Here is a 7,279-nt window from a genome sequence, read left to right as displayed (position 1 = left end):
TTGCTCTTCTTTTTTTTTTTTTCTTCTGTTCTCTTCCTTTTTCCCTGTTCTCCCTCTAACAATAAAAATGGTCTGATTCACAAGCTTGTACCAATTTGGGATTTCACACTTTGGTACAGGAGATCTGCATGGTATGGTTTGCAGTCTAATAAATGTTAATGCTACTCCTGACTCTCCCCCAGCTAAAGATCTGAATAAGCAGGGAGACATTTTTCTGATGCCATTTCTCCATTACTGGAGTGAATGCCTGACTTCTGTTGATATTATTTGCACTCAAATGGAGAAGCAGCAGAGTGCAGCATTTTTATTCCTTACCATCCACTACCTTCACATGTACTCTAAAATCCAGGACATGTCATAGGACGTTTATTAATTATGTGAAACTGTAGAGGGTAAGATAGCACCAGGCTACATTGATTTGAATCTCTGCTTTAATTGCTGATTAGATCAGCAGTTGGGAAAGCTTTATTCAGATAATCGATTTCTGCCTTGTTTTTGTACTTTAGGCCCTGTTTTCCTGCTCACCCCTCCCTGACAGATTTTTTTCCCCTTCTCTGTTTGTTGGTAACCAAATTAACATATTTTCACACAGCTGCACCACTTTTAAACTCCCTTTGGCCAGTGCTTTGCATCCCCCTCAGATGCATCATAACAAGGGTGGCCCGTTCTTCATGAGCTGTTTATGTGCCCTTGTCTGCAAGCAGGTGAGCAACCACAGACTGCTGGAGGGTATGAGCCAGCCAGTCCCTGTGAGTGAGTGACCAGCTCCTCCCTCCCTGCCATTGTCCCAAGCAGCTCCTGGCATCTCCTGCCTGAGGAGCTCTCTGGCATCTCCACCCTTCCCACAGTTCTCAGGTACTTGGAATATATTTTGTGTAGGTGAACCATGCATAGGCAACTTCTGAGATCAGGAGAGGTGGCTGCCACCACTAGCAGCAATATGCTGACTTTTTTCTGAATACACCTGTGTGTTTTAAAGGCATTGCCAGCCTGACATTTTGATTGAGGCCCTTGAAATTTTATGTTTCTTCTATTAAGAGACGCTAAATGTTGTCTGTTCATATTAGATGCCTGTTCACTGATTCAGAAGTTGCAGTAAATTTCATTTGGATGGAAAAGTGGAATCCAATTAATTATGTAGAATTTTCTTAATTAGTTAGCAATATATTTAACGTGCTGGAGAAATAAGTTGACTAAAATGTTTTGATTAAGCCTGTTAATGAAATGGTAGATTCTAATCCTGCAGGATTTTAGCTCTAGCACATTTTATCACCACACAGTAATTTTTCCACATAAAGCAGGAATGTCTTTTATATGCCAGTTGGTTAAAATGTGCATTAACAGTGTATGTGGAGTACAATTATGAGAATGAATTGAAACTAAGGATTTTTTTGCATTCACGGAGAGCTGCCTGCTGGCCACGGCAGGGTGAGCAGTTCAAGGCAGGTTTGGTTTCTGATGGTTTCTTCTGTTCAGTGACTTCATTCATTTCAGTGGTTTGGCTTTCCTTAAACTTCACCAGCAAACATGGCCTTCTTCTGACTTCTCATAACTAGAATTGCTGTAGGAATAATAAACAATAATGATTTAAGTAGATTGTCACAATTTCAAATATTGGGTTTTGGGTTTTTTTTTTTTTTTCATAAAAATGCTTGGTTTCCAAAGGGACAAATTCAGTCATCTGCTTGTCGGGGTGGGATGTCTTAAAATACAATTGCAGCAATGCCTAAGCTCATGTTTCAGATTTTAGTCATGTGCAGAAAAAAAAAAAAAATTCACCCATCTCTGTCCTTGTTCCAACCCCAAGGGCTGACCAGCCCTGCCAGCAGGCATGGCTTGAATCACTCCAGCTAAACCGGAGGAACAGCCACCTCTGGGCAAAAGGTGTCCCAGTCCCCTGATGAGAGTCACATGTGTAAAAGTGGTTGGCACTGCACTTTCTTGTTCTACTGAAGCATCTCCCTCCTCTCACAAGTCTTGACTGAACTGATTTTGTGGGGAAGGCAGCCTGATGGAAAAAGGTTTTTCTTCAGCATGTCTCGGAATAGCTCTGCATTTGACTGGGGGTAGTACATCTATTTTGAAGATGCTCTGCCTTAGTTGATTTGCAGTTTCCTGTATTATAGACTAGATATAGGCCTGTTTATGTATAGAAAGAGCTTGATGTGCCAAGCTTTACAGTTTTTTTTTTCCTCCTTTGAAGTCCATTTACTTGAGTTGTCAAAAAAAACCAAAAAGTTCAACAATCTGTGCATGTCTACTTTTTTTTTTTCATTTGAAAACTAAGATAAGCATGGCCTGGAAATGCATGTGTTGGAGAACACTTATTTTCAGTAATTGCCTATGCTTCATTATTCAGTGTGCTGGCTGCTGAGTCAGAGGGATCCTGTGGAAAACACAGCTGCCCAGGAATGGGCATCTTGATGGGATGAAGGCTTCTGATGATAACTGTGGATTCAGCTGCTGGATGAATGACAACATCTTGGATCTGTCTGGTTATTTGCAGTTTGTTATACCCACACAAATACGTCTGCTATCAAAAGGAAAAGAGTATTGCTGATGCTTGCCTCACAAACAGAAGCTGCCACACTGGGGGACAGACATGTGAACTAAAAATTGTTGATCCTACACCCAAACCCTGTTCTCAGAAGATAAGGGGTCAACAAAACTAACAGTCAGTTAGGCAATAGCTGCCTCTGGTTTATGTGAGAAGGGTGTGTATATAAATGGAAAAGTCTCTGTTTAGCTATTGCTTCCTATTCCCACTGCTTAGACTCCCTTCCTTTCTTTCTTTTGTAATTCCATTACTTCTAGCATAGTTATGCTTTCTGCTGCCAAAAAGTCCTCCAGGAATTTACAAGAAAGGGGATGGGTGTTGAAACATTACAAATGCACTGGCTGTATTCATTCTTGCTCTAAACCTACTGTAAATACTGTAAATTACAAAGACTTTGTGAATGGACCCATCTTCCTCTCCCTCCTTGTCTTTGCCTTTGTTAGGACTAAAAAGTATTCCTTTGGACAAGAGAAAGAAAGGGCAAGATAACAGAGAATGAAAGACATGAAGCTGTTGCTGCATATGTTGAGGATGCTGTCATGGAGCCATGGCCTGAGCTAGCCTGACTTGATCTCACAGCATTATTGTAAATTTGACACAGAGTTTTCTTCCATACTACTGAGGCTGGACTCAACATCATGATCAAAATGGTGTAAACTAGAAAATAAAACCCCTGATTAACCATTAGCCAGTCAAAATACCAGGCTTGGTGGTTAATTAATCCTGCCAGTGAACTCATCTCCCAGATGCCATCAAGAGATTTTAAGGTGCAATAAATATATTGCAGCTGTGTCTGTGCTAGCAAGTAGTACATCCCAGGAGCGGATCTATAATGCAGGAGAGTGCTGAGATTGCAATGTGCACACTGTCCGCCTTTCATCTGAGAGGAAGCCACCTCTTGTGCCCTCTTCATGGTGCAAACCACAGCAGGGTAAGTAGGGATGATTTGTAAGTGCTCTCCTGACCTGGGCTAACTACTAATGTGTATGCACATTGTATGAACTGGCCTCATTCCAGCTTCTCTGCAAAAATACTGGGATTAGAAACACATTAAGAAATACTGCTTAATCCCAGAAGCATAATATTAGGCCTTACGGAGACATTCTTGGTATTGCATTAATATATGAATCATACTGAATAATAATAACACAGGATCAAAAGCCTCAGACAAACATTTTTAAAAAAAATCTTCTACATGAGAAACTCATATTTTCACAAGCTTTAAGGCATAAACAGTATTCCTAATTAATACAAAATTAATACAAATCTCCATCTTATAAGGTGCTAAGTGACTATGCCAAATCAGAAGGAAGGCTGTCAGCAGCACAGCTAGGACCAGGCTCCAGACTTTCCAATCTAATCCTATCAGCAGCCTCATGCCCGCAACATCAGCACAGGGCTTGTCCGTGCAGGAAGGCATCCCAAGAGACTGAGGCTGTTTGCTTTTAAGAGCTTAGGCTAACCTTGGAAAGGAGGGCATCTTTCTTTTCCATGGGGTGTTGACCGGGCCAATGTCATTGCTGTCACCGCCTGTGCTTGGTTTTTCACTGCTCTTCCCCTACAGCAAATGACTGTGTCAGTAATAAGGGATGCTTCCAACATCAGTGTGGACTTACAGAGCAATTGCAGCAGAAGTTAGGGCAAGGTCTGGGCCAGTGCTGTGCTTGGGAAAAGACCCTCAGGGTATGATGTGCCAGATACTGCACTATCTGTGTCAGTTCACACCAGTGCTTGTACCAGTATCTTTTTTTTCCCTCGTACACAATACAGTCAATTTTCCTCTGTTTCTCCCCTCCTTTAGAAGGAAAGTAAATTGCTGCAGTTAAAATCGTAAGTCCTCGTAAAAACCTGCTTGTGCCCAGAAAGCTAAGTATCAGAGCTTGCCTAAAGCTTAAGAAGTGGCATCATTTTCAATAAATTTACATCTCTAAATAGATGGTAAGTGTTGAATCAATTTCCATATGTTAAAATAGCAGAGCATTAAGGATTCTGGCACTTCAAGCAATCAACTAATTTGCGACTATTATGAGAATATCTTTTGTACTAGCAGACCAATTCATCTGAAAATCAGGGACAGTCTGCAGCTCTATGCCCTCTCAATATCATAAAGGATCACAAATTAACAAAAAAAATCCTGTTTGTTTGCCTGAAGAGATTATGGCATTATGACATTCAGATCTTTGCAAAGTCACCTTTCAGCTCTTAATAAGCCAATTCGTAATGTCTGCCCCACCTGGCTTTCCTGGCTACACGGTCTGCTCATGGATACACAGATCCAGCAATAAACAAGAGTGTTGGCAGATACTTCCTGGTGAAAAAGGCAGAAACTGTGATGTAACAACTTATGTGTCCAAAAAGGATGCAAGGGCAGAAGGTATCCATGCTTTGTTCCCAATTTCTCCACCCCTGTATCCAGTCTGGGCTCACTAAGCCTCATGTCTGGCCATATCGGCTGCCTGCTTGCTGAGCATCAGCTGACAGGCCCTAAACAAAGTTCACAACTCTTCATTCCTGCCATTGTGTCTGTGTCTGAAACATACCGTTTCCAAAAGGACACACAATGTTAGATGTGTATGCAGCTTGAGCTTCAGAAAACTTCAAGGAAAATCAACTTCTTTCAACATCAGCTGGTGTTGGTTTTACCAGCATGTGGCAGGATGAGGGCTTTGTACCAGGATTTGAGGGTCAGAATAAAGGTAAAATGGATTAAAAATTTCAGGTGAAGGGATCCACAGTTAATCCAGCCTCGTATCACCCTCAGCTTGCTGATTGATCAAATATTTCCATCATGTTTGCACTGTTAACAAATGTAACATACCATTGCTAATAAGTGCATGGTACTATCAAACCAGGGGAGGGACACTGTGCTGCCCCTGCACAGCACCCAGCAATGTGGTGTGATACTGCTGGCCTGGATGTCAACAGCAATACAGACTTCAAAAGTGCCTGCCTAAAGAGCAGGAAGGTGACAGCATATCTCCCTCACATTTAATACATGAACTTCCTATTCCTAAAAAGCAGGGACTAGGAAGAGGACTGATGCAGGGGTTGTTTGATGCCTTTTTAAAATTTAAGTTCATATTTTGGAGCTGGCAATGCCCCCAGGGAAAGCTGCTAATTAAGCAAGTGGATTTTTCATAGCCCAGATCTTCATCACTATTTATGTGTTTAATTTCTTACTGCCAAAGCAATAGGATGTTGAACCATTGACTTCAAAAGGAGGATTTGTGGGAGCAGCAGGATCTTTATTCTATATAGAATCAGGATCTTTATTCTATATAGATTTCTAACTAACGCTTTAATTTAATTGAGAAACTGTGCATTTCTAACTCACTTTCCCTCTACAACATGTTCTTGGCTTGGATGATTCCTCAAAGTTTTCTTGCTATTTCCTCAACTCCATTTACCATTGGGTTAAAAAGAATTAAAAAAGAAAAGGAACCCAAAGCAAAGAGGAGAGCCACAGCTGTGTTCCTCATTAGAGACAAGATAAACACAGACTGCTGTCTGGAAAGCTGAGTATCTTCAGGAGCAGGGAAGTAAGGTGTGGGAACTATTTGCAAGATACCAACATGTTGGCTCCTGGACTCCAGCCTAGAACTGATCCGTTGGCCAACAGTCACTCAGTTTGAGCCTCTGGAACAACACCCTCCTGCTGTGCTGCAGCAGGACATGTAATAGGGTTAAAGGCTCAGGGGAAATGCTGTAAGGGTGCAAACATCACTGGGAGCCCTGCATAGACCAGGCTTTTGCAGGGACAGCTCTTCCAGCACCTCTCTCAAGCAAGTGCAAGTGTCAAAGACACTCTGGATGTGTGAAAAGCATGTTGTGAATGAACCAGTACTGATAACAATAAGAAAGATTTTCTTTATAAAGATCCGTGGCATAAAGGCCTATGAGGGGTTGTCCATTAAGGGATCAACCCTGCTCACCTATTTTATTTCCCCTAGGATTTCTTGATGCTTTTGTTTTCTGGAAGAAGGGAACCAGTCTTTCCTTAGGAGACAAAGCTGTGGATACAGTGTGGAGATGCAAGAGAACAAGCTGACACAGCACAGCAGCTAAGGGTGTGTCTCTTATAATTTACTGGAGCTCACCCTCCTGACCTTTCTGTATTTGGATCAGCAGGGAGGGTGCTTAATGAGGGCTGCAGGAGGGCAATGGGGTTCTTACAGCTGGTCAGGCGAATTAATGCGAATCTCTTGGCAGTTCACCAAAAGCAGACCAATGACTGCACTTCATCAGAAAAAAAAGCAAAAAAGAAATCTTGAAGATGGCCAGGCCATGAGTGGAATTTGTCAGATTTCTAACCCACTGTAGAGGAGAACAGTGGCTCGGTGTTTCAGAGAGAGACACCACAGCTGCAGGCAAGTTGTGTTTGTCTGACACATTTCAGAAACCCTTCTGCTCCTCCACCTTCCGCAGCTTCTCGCTTTGCCTTCCCTAACATGTCTTTTCCCAGTGTCATTTTGTCCAGGGGAAGCAGAGAAATAGAAAACACCTAGCAAGGTACTCTGCCCCTCCTTAGCCTTCTAGACCACACTTACCACCAGGCATTGCAGAGGTAAGGGTTTTTGTAAAAGTAACTCCTGGGGCCCAGCTACTTTGAAAACCTTCCCATCCACACCTCCTCCAATCCATGTAAAAGGCAGAAAATAGGTTTATCCACTCAGCCCTCATGTTGACACTCCCCTCTCACCTGACTCTCTATTTTCTGTGGAG

The sequence above is a fragment of the Taeniopygia guttata genome, chromosome 2 (genome assembly GCF_048771995.1).
Source record: "Taeniopygia guttata chromosome 2, bTaeGut7.mat, whole genome shotgun sequence".
Taxonomy (NCBI): domain Eukaryota; kingdom Metazoa; phylum Chordata; class Aves; order Passeriformes; family Estrildidae; genus Taeniopygia; species Taeniopygia guttata.
The sequence above is the reverse complement of the archived record's forward strand: the minus strand, read 5'-3'. Positions refer to the sequence as shown.